The 15,147-nt window shown below is 51.7% G+C and overlaps 1 protein-coding gene and 1 pseudogene across 1 annotated transcript in view; both read left to right on the top strand.

Moving 5' to 3' along the window:
* Window positions 1-15,147, top strand: part of GRIP2 (glutamate receptor interacting protein 2) — a 111,958-nt gene that overhangs the window by 21,110 nt on the left and 75,701 nt on the right. The gene's annotated exons all lie outside the window — the stretch shown is intronic.
* On the top strand, window positions 7,189-9,416 carry LOC101123707 (inactive rhomboid protein 1-like; annotated as a pseudogene).

The raw sequence follows: 15,147 nt of genomic DNA, 5'->3' as shown, positions 1-15,147 counted from the left end.
TTTACCCACTACTTCTCCCCTCTCTCAAGTCTTTCCTCTGTTGCCCTACTCCTCAGCTCTCTTCCAAGCTTGCCAACACTAGCATCCAAAACAGAGGCCAGGCCAAACTCTATCAGCTGAGCCACAACCACATGTTCCTTCTCACGCCTTTCCAAGAAGGCAGTAGCAGGCAGGCAGTGTTAGGTTACAAGTGGTAGAAACCCAACCCCAACTTGCCCAAGTGCGAAAGAGACCTTCGATGCTCATATTGGCATCAGGAAGGGCTACATCCAGGGGCTCAAGGGACAACATCAGAGCTTGGTCTTCCCATCATTCACTTCTCTCTTTCTCTGGGCTGTTGGCTTTGCTTCGGGCAGGCTCTCCAGACTTATATCATTCTACCTTCCAGTGGACAAAGAACATGCAGATGGCTCCAGCAAAAGTCCTGGGGCTGTCTCCCATTGGACAGTGTGGGGTCACATGCTTGTCCCTCAGCCAGTCACTGTGGCCTGGAGAAAGGGCTGCTATGATTGGATGAACCTGGCTTATGCCCATCTTGGAAGCAGTGTCAGCCCTGTGAACCACATGGACAGGGTTGGGGGAGGGAGACCCCCTCTGCAGTCAGTCTCTCCTGCTGCTCTCACCCAACTCATCCATAAGCCAGGAAATCACATGGACAGGGGGTAAGGGAGGGGGTCTCCCCAGAGCAAAATCAGGGTGCTGTTACCAAAAGGAGGTCTGTATGCTGGATGGGCAGAAACAGCTGATGTCCACTGTGGGAGCCTCAGTTCATTTGGATGAGGAGGGTGGGGCTCCAAGAGTGTATTAGTCAGAGTTCTCCACAGAAAGAGAACCAATAGATCTGTCCACCCATCCGAACATCTATCTATCCACCCATCCACCCATCCGCCCATCCATCTGTCTATCATCTATCCATCCATCCATCTATCATGTCTATCCAGAAAGACAGAGAGGGAGAGGTTGATTTAAAGGAATTGGCTCATGCAATTGTGGAGCTGGTAGTCAGTAATCTGCAGGGCAGCCCAGGCAGGCTCAAGCAGGGTCTCTACGTTGCAGCCTTGAAGACAATTCCTTCCTCTTTAGAGAATCTCAATCTTTGCTCTTAATTTCACTACTGATTGCATCAGGCCCACCCACATTGTGGAGGGTAAAATGCTTTACTCAAAAGTCTGTTGATTTAAATGTAATCACATCTAAAAAATACCTTCACAGCCACATCCAGACTATGTTTGACCAAACAACTGGGCACTAAAGCCTGGTCAAGTGGGTTTTTGGGTTTTTTGTTTGTTTTTTTGTTTTTGAGACAGGGTCTCATTCTGTGGCCCAGGCTGGAGTGCATGAAGTACAGTGGTGCGATCTCAGCTCACTGCAGCCTCAAACTACTGGGCTCAAGTGATCCTCCTGCCTCAGTCTCTCAAGTTGGAACCTCAGGCATGGGCCACCACACCGGCTAATTTTTTTAAATTTTTTGTAGAGACAAGGTCTCACTATGTTGCCCAGGCTGGTCTGGAACTCCTGAGTTCAAATTATCCTCCCACCTTGGCTTCCTAAAGTGCTGGGAATACAAGTGTGCACCATTGCGTCCAGCCCAGCCTGGCCAAGTTGATGCATGAATGAACCATTACAGGGAAGCAAAGGTGCTTATCTAACACCATGAGGCAATTTAAAGATGTGTGGTCCCCTTCCCAACTGAGGCTGGAAGAAACCACTCAGGGAAGGGCAGGAGAGGCCATGGGGCCTTAGCAGAGGGAGAGGGAGGAGAACCTTCTGGGGCCACCAGGACTTGGCACGGTGTGGTCTCCATGGACCACTTGTAAACGAGTGTTGGCTTAGCACCTGCTCTGGGTGCTGGGGTATGGAGGTGACCAGACCCAGCCCCTGCCCCACAGGGACCAACATGAAGTCCTGTGTTGGACACAGTAGTTCTCTGAGTGCCCTGGCATGCGGTGACTTAGCCATCAGCCTCTGTGCTGAAAGGAGAGGCTGCCATACACTGCCACGAAAGCCACAGAGGGAACCTGTTACCCACGTGATGGACAGCCTCACCCCATCACCCCACCCCGTATGGCACCGAGTGCAGCCCAAAGGCCAGTCCAGGAATGGCATGGAAGGATGTGGGGTTCTGGCTGCTTCTGCTGCTGCAGTGCTGTGAGCCCCGGGGAGGCTGCTCCTCTCGGCCCTGGTCTCGTGGTCAATGGACACTGGAGAAATCAACATTTGATAAGGGTTGATGGCACATCTTGTGTTCAGCCCAGAGCCAAGCTGAGAGGAATATTCCAGAAACAGAGGCTTGGGGAGGAAGGCCACTTTTCCCCAGGCAGGTGGCAGAGCGGGCTGTGAAGGCGGGAGACTGAACGCCAGCCTGGGTGGGCCTGACTCCACGGCTGTGGCGTTCTCATCTTGGTGGGAGACTCTCAGTAGAACTGGCGTGGTTGGGCTGTGGTTGCTGTTTTCAGTACCAGCCATAGAAGTTACCACAATGCCTCTCACCTGTGAAGGGCTTTCTCGCCTGACAAAGTTCCTACATGCCCGTCCTCCCATCCGATCACACACGAGCCCTGGAAAGTTTGCAGGAAGGTTGTCTCAGGGACATTTTTTACAAATAACTTTGTTGAAGTCTAATGTATATACAATAAAACACACTCATTTTTAGTGTACAGTTTAGTACGTTTTGACAAGTGTATACATTTTTATGTAGCCACCAACCCAATCAAGGTACAATTAGAACATTCCCACCAGACCTAGGCCACCACTGATCTTCCTGTTGGTATGTATTCAGTTTGTCTTTAAGAGTTTCATATAAACCGAATCACAGCGTGGATATCTTTTGTCTCTGGCCTCTTTGGCTCAGCCTGTTTTGAGACCCACCCATGTAATTGCACGTGTCAGTGCCTTGTTCTTCCGGGGAGTGGATGTACCTCAGAGCGTTCATCCATCCACTTGTTGGTGGGCATTTGTGTGGGTTCTAGTTTGGGGTGCTGTGGATAAAGCCGCCCTAAACACTGATACGCAAGTGTCATGTGAATATGTGTTTCCTTTCTCTTGGCTAAATACCTAGGAGTGGGATTGCTGGGTTGCATGCTAAGTGTGTGTTCAGCTTTTTATAAGAAACTGTTAGGTCCACTTTATTGGAGAGGAAATTGAGGGCCAGAGAGAGAGAAAAAAAAAAAAACAGCTGGCCTGGGTCACCATGTGTGAAAATAATGCAGCTCAGACCACAGCTCTTCTACCTCACTGCTGACTCACCTGACAAATAAGGGAGAAAAAACCCATTCCTTCATAAGTTCTTTTTTTTTTTTTTTTTCTGAGATGGAGCCTTGCTCTGTTGCCCAGGCTGGAATGCAGTGGCACAATCTCAGCTCACTGCAACCTTTGCCTCCCAGGCTCAAGTGATTCTCCTGTTTCAGCTTCCCGAGTAGCTTGGATTACAGGTGCCTGCCACCATGTGTGGCTAATTTTTGTATTTCTAGTAGAGATGGGATTTCACCATGTTGGTCAGGCTGGTCTTGAGCTCCTGACCTCAAGTGATCCTTCTGCCTCGGCCTCCCAACATGCTAGGATTACAGACGTGGGCCATGGTGCCCAGCCCCTTCATAAATTCTTATTAACACCCACATGTGCACCACTTCCCTTAGTCCTCATGACAACCCTATGAGATAAAGCATGATATTATCCCTATTTCCCAGATGAAGAACTGAGTCTCAGAGAGGTGACAAGTCTTGCCGACAGTCACTAGCTGGTGGTGGTGTAGCTAAGGCTCAGACCCAGGTCCCTGTGCTCTTGGTCTTTGCAGAGCAGCAACTAAAGATGCAGGAAACACAAGACAAGCTCCCCTGGCCCTCATCGATGACAGTGCTCATCGATCACCACAGTTCTTCCCAAAGGCTCAGCCTCAGAGGCTTTCTTAACATGGAGCTCCACACAGTGGAGATGGCAGGAAGAGAAGGGCAATGAGAGTCTGCCTCTGCTCAATCTGAGTCTAGGTCTGTCCTGCAAAGGAGGACCCCTCACCAGCCTGAAGACTGAGCTAGGGAGACCTTAAGCTCCCATCCTCTTCACCCCACAGGCCCTGGGCCAGGATGAGGCCACTGTTCTGTTGCAAGTGAAACCAGAGCTGAGAGGGTTTGCACCATCCTTAGCCAGCCCATTGAGGTGGGGACCATGATGACATCAGGGCAGAGGGACACTATTTAAGCATCCACTGTGTGCCAGTGCCCTGCTAGATACTTCACAAGTGGGACCCCCAGCCTCACATGCACCTAGGGTGCATGTGAGCAACTTGGCTTAGGCCAAGGGATGAGTTGGTTTTACTTGGGCCTGGGGTGTTATCCGTTGGTCAGTATCTTACCAGAGGCCATGTCTGCTGGGACACCATCTGGGTGACCTTTTATCTTATTTTGATAAAGCTGTCCTGAGCAATTGAATGAGTAACCTTGACCTAAGTCCAGAAGGAAAGGACCTTCCAGGTTAAGGCAACTTCCTGGAAGTGGGAATGTCCAGCTTTTGATTGGAGAGGAAGCAGGGCAATGGGGCACACTAGGATGGACACTGTCATTTGACTCCACTGAGTGGCCAGGAGCCAAACCATCACTGCATGTGTCTCTCTCTGCTTTGTTTCTGTGTCTTCCTGTCTCTGCCTCTCTATCAGCCTCTGTCTCTTTCTAGATCTCTTTCTCTTGGTTGTCTGTTTTCTTTTCTTTTTCTGACTCACAAACATTTTTCTATTTCTCATTGGTTTCCTAAGAAAGAAACATGCACTATTTGTCTCTTATCCAATTCAACATGAACATCACTAGTAGAAATAACACAAAATAAAACTGGCATCAACTAAAACTGTGCACAGTAAAAATAGTTATTGATCTAAAAATTGACAGATGAATCCAATCTCCATGCCAACATCATTAAATTCTGCAAAAATTTGAAGGGAGAGAATTGGAGCCGAAGGAAATAATGTGCAAAAAAGGAACTCCACAGTGGTAGAAGTTGTCTACAACTGGTATAGGAGCTATGAGCAAAGAAATGTGTTGATGAATCAAATCCTCATTACAAACTTTAATTAGGAAAGACTTCATGAAACCTATCTCAACAAAGCAAGACTGAAAGTGGAAAAATTTGAGAGTGGCCTAACTGTGCTTTTTAGAGGATGAATCAATGGTTCAAGTGGTTGATGGGGTTTGTGCAGGACAGGGCTTCCTTACAGTCATCAAAGTCGGTAAAATTCATACATTGGTATTTGAGATGTCCTTGCTGTCTAGCAGTGGGGTCAAAATGGAACCTACGGCCTGAAGAGAAGATGGTGCCCGCGAGGTGCTCAGCAAATGTTGCACCAGTGAGGCCATGTTTGTTGACTGGCCGGTGTTGCCCGACAGTCAGGCTGTACGTGGCAGGAGAGCACCTGTAAAATGCGTATCTGATATCATTACTTGCTTTCTATGGTCAGTGGCTCCCCACTGCTGTGAGGATCAAGTTCAAAGTCTTCCCATGGCACTCCGGCCCAGCGTGGCCCAGCACCAGGCCTCTCTCACCCTCGCCTCTCCCCGCCCTCCTTGCTCACTGGCCTTTCAATTCTTGGGGAAAAACAAGCCAAATGCGAGGCCGTGTAATGAAGTGGGTTCCAATCCAGCCTCAGCTGCTGATCAGCTGTGTGACCTTGTACAGGTTACTTAACCTCTCTGCGACCCAGTTCTCCATCTGTAGAATGGGACTCAGAGCACCCGCATCGCGGTGCCGTCCTGAGGATGGACGGAGTGAATGCAGGAAAGCTTTGAGAGCCACGCCCATTGCATGGAAGGCTCAGCCTGTGCTCACTGTCAGCCCACCCCACGTCCTGCCCAGGCTCTTCTATCTGCCTGGGGTCCCTGGTGTGGCTAATTCCCACGGATCTCCAGACCTTGCCCCCAGCCTCCTGGAGCTGCTGCCTGCTACACCCTCTCACCACGCCCCCGATCCACTCACTGCCTTTTGTAACACAACAGTCCTGAGCCCCACAGGGGTAGGTCCTCCCATTTCCAGCACTGGCCATGGCTGCCTGCACTTAGCAGGTGATTAATAAATCATCACCCTAGGTGGTGATGGGGTGGCGTCAAGACTTACCTACCCAAGCCTGTCCTGGCTGATAAGGGGGCACAGCCTCCATGCAGCTGCCATCTTCTGTGACTTCTCACACAGAGGATGGGCCTGAAGCTCCACTTTTCTCCTGCCTGCCTGCCAGCCCGCCCCTCAAGCTCTGGGGAGACAGGACGGGCCTCAGCAGATGCCCCAGAAGATGCCAGCTGCCTCCCTGACGACAGCCCCTCAAGTTGCTTCCTCTCCACCCTTTTGTTAAAGGGCCTGACCTTCAGGGTGGGTTCTCTAGGCTGCCAGCCTCGGCTGTGGGATTCCAGTGACTAGTGACGAACTTCCACCCTCCTGTCCAGAGTCCCTCTATAAGCCCAGCATGTGCCTATTAAAGCGAATATCCCACAGGACAATTCTGTAGAAGACTGGCATCAACAGAGGGTGGCCTGTGGGCCGGCTGCTATGCTGGGGGCTTGCTGGGCCCCCACCTCAGTTACCACACACCACTCAAAACCAGCAATGGGTAGAGAGGTGGGATCCACCCATTTGAGGCTGGCTTCTGGATTCCTCACCCCACGTGTGCTCAGCAGACGTCTTAGACCCCAGTGTGGCCCCAGAACCTTGTGAACTGGAATCATCTGGGGGTGGTGCAGGCATGTTCAGAATGCTCATCCCAGGCCTGAGCCCAAACACAAGGAATCAGCATTGCGGGCAGTGGCACAGATGCATCTTTTTTCTCCTCTTTTACTGAAAATTATAAAATATATGTGTGAGTTTAACATAGAGGTGTAGCGTAGAGAGTAATGAAAAGTAATCACACTTATAACCACTCTGGTTGAGAAACAGAGCATTGCCATCCCCTTAGAAGATTCCCCCACCCTGCCACATGGGCTCATCTCCAATCACATCCCCCTCCTGCTCCCCCAGAGGTACCCATCCTGCTGACCTTTTTTGAAAATCATTCCCTGGCTGTTCTTTATGGTGTTATCACCTTATGTGTGTCGCTGCACAGGGAAGTTTGTTTTCACCTGTTCTTGAATTTCCTATCAATGGAGTAATACAGCGTATATTCTTCACTGTCCAGCCCTTTTCATTCATCATGATGTTTTTGATATTCATCCGTTTTGTTGTATGTTGCGCATTCTTTTTCATTGTTATGTAAACTTCCATGGCGGGAAGCGAGAGTTGGTGGCCAAGATGAGCTTCCATGCAGCCGCAGCACTGATGAAAGGCTGCTCGATTGGGGATGGCACCTTGCGCCGGGCACAGCGTCGAAGCTCCACTCCAGCCAGCTTTCTGGCGGAAAACACGAATTTCCCTGATGAGATGGACACATCCTTCTTTGCCCAGGAAGGTATCCTCCATGAAGAGCTGTCCACATACCCGGACGAAGTTTTTGAGTCCCCATCAGAGGCAGCACTCAAGGACTGGGAGAAGGCACCGGAGCAGGAGTACCTCACTGGCAGGGCCCTGGACCGCAGTGAGCTTGAGCGCAGCCACCTGATGCTGCCTTTGGAGCGAGGCTGGCGGAAGCAGGAAGACACCGCAGCCTCGCACCCCAAGGTGCGGCTCCGACAGGAGATGGTGAGCACCGCGGGGCCGCGGCGGAACCAGCGCATCGCTGTGCCGGTGCGCAAGCTCTTCGCCCGGGAGAAGCGGCTGTATGGGCTGAGCATGGTGGGACGGCTCACCAACCACACCTACCACAAGCACATCGACAGCTTCGTCAAGCGACAGATCGAGGACATGGACAGCCACAGGCCCTTCTTCACCCACTGGCTCACCTTCGTGCACTTGCTCATCACCATTCTAGCCGTGTGCATCTATGGCATCGTGCCCGTGGACTTCTCACAGCATGAAACGGTGGACTCGATGCTGTGGAACCACTGGGTCTACGAGAACGTCAAGTACGTGCAGCAGGAGAACTTCTGGATCGGGCCCAGCTCGGAGGCCCTCATCCACCTGGGTGCCAAGTTTTCGCCTTGCATATGCCAGGATCCGCAGGTGCACAGCTTCATTCGCGCAGGGCGCGAGCACGAGAAGCACTCGGCCTGCTGCATGCACAACGACAGGTCGGGCTGCCTGCAGACCTCGGAGGAGGAGTGCTCGCCCATGCTGGCAATGTGGGTGAAGTGACCCATCCATTCCAGCGCCCCAGAGCTTGCCGGCCACAAGAGACAGTTTGGCTCTGTCTGCCACCAGGATCCCAGGGTATATGATGAGCCCTCCTGGGAAGACCCCCGTGAGTGGCCAGAAGACATCACCAAGTGGCCGATCTGCACCAGAAACAACCCCGAGAACCACACCAACCTTCCCCACATGGACTGTGTCATCACAGGACGGCCCTGCTGCATTGGCACCAACGGCGAGTGTGAGATCACCTCCCGGGAGTACTGTGACTTCATGAGGGGCTATTTCCATGAGGAGGCCACGCTCTGCTCTCAGGTGCACTGCATGGATGATGTGTGTGGGCTCCTCCCTTTCCTCAACCCTGAGGTGCCTGACCAGTTCTACCGCCTGTGGCTGTCCCTCTTCCTGCACACCAGGATCCTGCACTACCTGGTGTCCATATGCTTCCAGATGACCGTCCCGCGGGACCTGGAGAAGCTGGCAGGGTGGCACCACATAGCCATCATCTACCTGCTGAGTGGTGTCACTGGCAACCTGGCCAGTGCCATCTTCCTGCTGTACTGAGCAGAGGTGGTTCCTGCTGGCTCCCAGCTTGGCATCCTGGCCTGCCTCTTCGTGGAGCTCTTCCAGAGCTGGCAGATCCTGGAGCGGCCCTGGCATGCCTTCTTCAAGCTGCTGGCTGTGGTGCTCTTCCTCTGTACCTTTGAGCTGCTGCCCTGGATCGACAACTTTGCCCACATTTCGGGGTTCATCAGTGGCCTCTTTCTCTCCTTTGCCTTCTAGCGCTACATCAGCTTCAGCAAGTTCCATCTGTACTGGAAATGCTGCCTGGTCATCATCTTTCAGGTGGTCTTCCTGGGCCTCCTGGCTGGCCTGGTGGTCCTCTTCTACTTCTATCCTGTCTGCTGTGAGTGGTGTGAGCTCCTCACCTGCATCCCCTTCACTGATAATTTCTGCGAGAAGTACCAACTGGATGCTCAGCTCCACCGAGCTGGCTGCGGGCTCCAGGGACCATGTGCTCCAGCAGGCCAGAGCCAGACACGACAACCCTGAGCCTCACAGGCTTACAGGAGTCACCTGCTCCATGTGGGAACTGGCCTGTTTCCTGAAGACAGAACTCTTGTGCCTTGTTCACTTCTGTTGAACCCCTTGTACTGCTGGGCATTTATTATTACTACTTCCTGTGATAATCTTCTAACTTATGTCTTGACGACCACCTCATGTGGCCAGTAAATGGACTGGGAGCGTTTTAGAAAAAAAAAAAAAGTTCCGTTGCGTGAATATGCCGCCATTTTTATTGATCTCTTCTACCATGGTTGGACTTTCAGTTTGTTTCAATTTTTGACTTTTATGGAAAATGCTGCTGTGAATACTCAGGCGCCTAAACATGCCTCTGGTACCGAAATGCACACATTTCTGTTGAGTATATACCCTCAAGTGGAATCACCAGCCCATAGGATATGCATATTTTTAACAGCTTTATTGAGATATATTTTAGAATATACGTATCTTGAAATTTTAATGGATACTATCAAACAGCTTTCCAAAGTTGCTTTACCACTTTACATCACCACCAGCAGTGTCTGAGAGTTCCAGTTGCTCCACATCCTCAGCAATGCTTGGTACTGTCAGACTCCTTACTTTTGTTTTGCCACGAATTTATATTTCTATCAAGCTTCCCAGGGGATTCTCAACTCTTGCTGTGTATCAACACCACCTGGTGAGCTTTAAAAATACAGATCCTGGGACCCTGCCCAGGTTATTCTGAGTCAGAGTCCCCTGAATGAGGGTTGGGGCACAGATGTGTGCAGATTGAACAAGCTGTACTCCCTCATGTTCCCTACAGTGAGCCTCTGTTCCTCCAGCTCCCCTGCCAGGTGACGGTTCAGCTTCTTCTTTATCCCTGGTTCTCGATGACCACTTTACTTAACCTCAGGCTGTCATTCTTCAGGCCTGAGGCCCTTCTCTGTTGGGAGTATTGGTTTCTGTCCAACTGCTGAGATCTTGTCTGTGCCCTGGTGTCTTGGTAGGTGCGGTGTGGGTAGGGATCTGAGGTGGGGGGGGGGGGTGGGAAGCATTGGAGGGCAGCTTCATCCAGTGCAGACAGTGGCTCCGAGGGTTCCCTGGTTTCCACTGCGACCTTTGTAGACTATGCCTCAGTGACAGCCATGCCTGGAGGGAGGGGAGATCTGACGGGCGCTACTTGAGACTAATGGGTGACACCAGGGTTGCAAACACAGATGCCTACGAGGCCAGGCAATGTGAGTGAGGAAGGTGGGCCTGGAATAAAGCACACACATGCCCAGGCACACACAGACACACACCTGCACGTACAGACACTCTCCTAGACACATTCTCTCACACACAGAAAAGCAGAACGTCCAAACCAGCCGTTCTCAACAGGGGGTGATTTTTTTTCCCCAGGGGACATTTGGCAATCTCTGGAGACATTTTGGGTTGTCACAAGTGGGGAGAGGGTATGTGCCACTGGTATCCAGTGGTAGGGGACAGGGATGCTGCCAACACCCTGCAGTGCACAGGACAGCTCCCCGCCACCACAAAGAATTGTCTGGTCCAAAATGTCAATACTGCCTGAGGTTGAGAAACCCTGACCTAAAAAAAGTTACATCTGTTTCAGCTCACATAAAAGTTTCCTTCATTTCAAAAGCAGAACTTTTACCTTACAGCTTTATTTTAGGTTGAATTGCACATCAGGTCCAGCGCCAGCTTCTCACCACTGGGTAGCTCTGGTAAAAGCAGTGCCTCTTGGGCTATCTGGGGAAGGCCAGTATTTTCTTTTTACTTTCAATCCACTGGAGACTGATACATTTGAGAAAAATACACTAACAATGAGTTATTGAAAAATGAAATTAAAAAACAAAGACATGAAAAATATAAGCCACTGATCAGGCACTTAGATATTGTGGCAATGTGTGAAATTGCTGTCATAGTTTTTAACCATCGGTTCTCAAATGTTTGTTTCCAAACGTAACAATCACTGTCCAGCAACAAATAGTTCAAAGACAGGACGGGACCTGCAGCCGCACTTTGCATAGCTCTGCTTTTAATCTGACTGACCCTCAGCACCCCTGGTCCTGGCCCCAGCTGGCCCAGACACCTTCCACTGTGCCCAGGGCAGCTCCCCTCCCGGCCCCCTGGCTCTGACTTCCTGCTGCTGCTTCAGTGTAAGGGTCATGACGCCATCCCAGGTGGGCTCTCTCTGTCGGCAAGATGCTGATCTGGGGTCAGGCTGGGACACACATGCTCTGAAGACCAAAGAGGAATAGCTCTGTGATGCTGGCAGGAAGGAGATGACAAAGGGGATTTCATCACACACACAAGTGAACGTTAGACACCCCTGTTCTCAAAAGTCCTTCCTCCTCTGGGGCATGTTTCCCCCATCCTTTCTCTCACCTTCACCCCATTGCTACAAACCCCTCTTCCTTTGCTTGGGCTCTGGGGCCAGACAGCCTGGGTTCAAATCCCAGCTCTGCCACTAGCCAAGTAGGTGACCTTGAGCAAGCCATGTCACCTCTCCGAGCCTCAGTTTCCTCCACTGTAAAATTGGGATAATTATAGTCCTCGTGCAAAGGTTTTTGTGAGAGTTAAATGAGTTCATATACATAAAGTGCTTAGAACAGGGCCTGGCTCGACTTCTGCCTCTGCCACAAACTAGCTGTGGGACCACGGCAGGTCACTTCCCCTTGGCAAGTGGTGGTCCTTGAAGTTAAAAATGCATCCTCACAGGGTGCTTGTGAGGGTCTGGAGGAAAACGCATATAAAGGGTGTAGCACAGAGGCTGAGGCTGGAAGGAGCTGCACCAGTTGCAGCAAGAGGGGGATGGTGGAGGAAGCGGCGCTGGCATGTGTGTGGCTGGTGTTAAAATACTGCAGCACCCCCACACTGGCTGGGAAACAACTGGTTCCCCAAGGTCTCCTCACCCAATGTCTCCAGGTCTCTCTCCCAGGACCCCTGGATCTCCCACGATCCGGCAACCAGAACTTTAATGCGTGGCCCAGCAGGGCCCTGGCAATCCTGATTGGCCAAGCCCATTGCCCTGACTGTATCCCCTAGGCCTCCCTGGGACTCCCCCAAGGCAGCGGACTAGGCACCAGGCCCTAAGGATCCAGTGGCTTAGAAAATGTGCCCTCTCTCCTGGCCTCAGTTTCCTCAACTGTAAAATGGGTGGGGTGTAGTTTGGACCAGAAGCTTTCTCTGACACAGCCCGATTCTAAGAATCCAGCCTTCTGCAACCATGTTAATCATTTTCTTCCCCAGAAGTCATAATTCCAGGCAAGCAGGCACAACTCAGTCTTGGCTGTCACTTCTGAATCAGGGACAGGAAGGAGGCCCCGAGTCCACTGCAGAAGATGGAAAGTGGGTGGGAGGCAAAGCCCCATAAGGCGGGGGTGTCTGGGCAGAGTGGGGAAGGCTGGCACTGCAGCCCCTCCCCGTAATCCTGATGGCCCAGCTTCTGCCTGTCAGCTGGATTGATTACTCTGCTAGCTGCCCGGCCAGCATTTTCCCCAGCATTTTCCCTGCATTACCCCCACAACAGCCCCAGTGAGCAGGTCAGGAAGCCGAGACATGGAGAGGGTAAGTGTTGCTCTGGAGGCCACACAGCTGGTGAAGGGCAGAGCTGAGGTTGGAGCCTTGGTTGTCTGACTGCACGGCCTGCCCATGGGGGTTGTTTGCTGAGTGCTCATGGTGTGCTGATCTCACACTCCACATCCAGGTCTAGAAAGCTGGAATACGTCCCTAGCTACTTCCTCCCTCGCTCTCACCTGTCCTAACCTATGCAGGGGCCCCATCCCATCTCTCTCTCCCTGCCACACAGGCATACTTCTGGACACCTTCCCAGTTTTGCTCTGTAGCTGATCCTGGCACTAGTGTTGGGGGTGGGGATGGTCCACTTCCAATCTCAGACCCCAGACCTGTGCCACGTGAGTCAGGTATGAGTCCCAAGGAGACGCTCATGACAGAATGAGAGAGCACAGGCCTCGGAACCAGACGGCCTGGGTTTTAATCCCAGCTCTGACACCCCCTTGCTATGTGACACTGGGCAGGTGACTTAACCTCTCTGAGCCTCAGGTTCCTCTTCTGTAAAGTGAACATACTTCTCCTGGCCTCACAGGGCTGTGTGTGTCTATAATGAGTCACTACTTTTCTTTAAAACATGTCCACGACTGGCTGCCTCTTACAGACCTGGTCTGCATCCCGGTGTCTATTAGTTGCCTGGTTACAGTGGCCTCTTCACTGGTCTTCCCACCTCCACCCTCGCTCCCTCCTCAGTCTGTCCCTCCCCTGCAGCCACAGGGATACTGTTAAAACCTAGGTCAGATCACTCCCTCCTCTCTTCAACACCCTCCTATGGCTCCCACCTCCCTCTGAGGAAGACCAAAGTCCTCACTGCAGCCAACCTGGCCCTTGGTGGTCTGCCCCTGGGGGGCCCCTGGGACCCCCCTGACATCCTTTCTGCTACTCCCTCCATCACTCAGCTCCAGCCCTGGCCTCCTTGCTGGGCCTCAAACCAGGGCCTTTGCATGGGCTGTTCTTTGCCTGGCTCAGCAATCTGCATGGTTGGGCATGGTTGGGTCCCCTATTCCCTTCATTTGTGTGAAGACTTGATCACAGAGACCTCCCCCTACCTCATAACCATCTCACACCACTTCATTTTTCTTCAAAGCACTTATTTCAACCTGTGTTGTGTTACATATTTATCATGTCTTTGTTTGTCTCTCTGCGTAGAACGTAAGTGCTGGAAGCCTTATTCACTGCTGGAGCATAAGAGCTGCCCAGCACATGAGCAAGTGAATGAATGATGGGCACTATTGAATGCTTTGGGCCTGGGAATAAATGCTACTGGATTATACCGCTGTCATCATCATTACAGGTTCTCTCAATGCTCCCACTGCCAGGGCCTCATGAAAATCCTTGTTTGAGGACTAGAAGAGTCCCCAGTGTGTGTTGTGACCTTGTTATCATCCCTGGTTTTCCTTGTCCCTGGAGTGGTGGCATCATCCTGAACCTCGTGCTGTCTCTCCTGACTCCTGGGATGCCATGTTTCCTGGGATGCCATGTCTCCTGGGATGCCATGACTCCTGGGATGCCATGTGACACTGCAGCAGGGTCCCCAGGGTCCCCAGGGAGGGCATGAGGGATGGTTGGCCTCACTGAGCGGGATCCCATGCTGCAGAGGCAGGGGGCTTAGAATGACTTGTAGCCAAGATTCGTCTTAGGGGCCTGCTCTCTTCTTCCTTGTAGGTATTTTTTCCAGTGCTCAGGAACAGATTGGAAGGGTGTTTGGAACCAAGAGTCCTGGGTTTGAGTCCTAGCCTTGCCCTCACTGCTGAGTGAGTTGCGTAAGAATCTGCCCCAAACTGAAAGGGAAATCGAGGGGAATCATTGAATGCTCCAGCTGGCCTCAAGCAGCAGGACTGAGGGCAAAGAGCAAAAAGATGCCTCAAGGCTGGGCAGTTGACATTCATTCATTCATTCATTCATTCATTCATTCAAGTGAGTCCTTTGGGAGCCACAGAAGATTGTAGAGAGGGAGAGAAGTGATGTGATCATTTCACAGATTATTGGAGGTGAGGTTGACCCTACCTTTGATTATTGGACCCCACCTCCAATAATCAGAAAGGACCTCAGAGAGGGCCAACTTCTTAATTTTACAGTGGGGAAACTGAGGCCCAGAGTAGGCAGAGAATCATCCCAGGTCACACAGTGGCCATGTGACTGCATCTCTCACTGGAAGCCACGGAAAGGGGAGTTTTCCAGGGTTAAGGGCAAGATTGGAGCTCTCTGGAGCTAAGGGCAAGATTGGAGGGGTCAGGGGCTATGAAAAGGAGCTTTTAGGGGGTCACGGCTTGCTTGGTGAGCAACATGGATGGCTTACACTGTCCCTTTGAACACTGAATGGTCTGAGGTCCAGTGATGTTGATCGCCGTGCTCTGTCCC

This window comes from Gorilla gorilla, chromosome 2 (genome assembly GCF_029281585.2).
Source record: "Gorilla gorilla gorilla isolate KB3781 chromosome 2, NHGRI_mGorGor1-v2.1_pri, whole genome shotgun sequence".
Taxonomy (NCBI): domain Eukaryota; kingdom Metazoa; phylum Chordata; class Mammalia; order Primates; family Hominidae; genus Gorilla; species Gorilla gorilla.
Note: the sequence above shows the minus strand (reverse complement) of the source record. Positions and strands in the feature narration are given on the sequence as shown.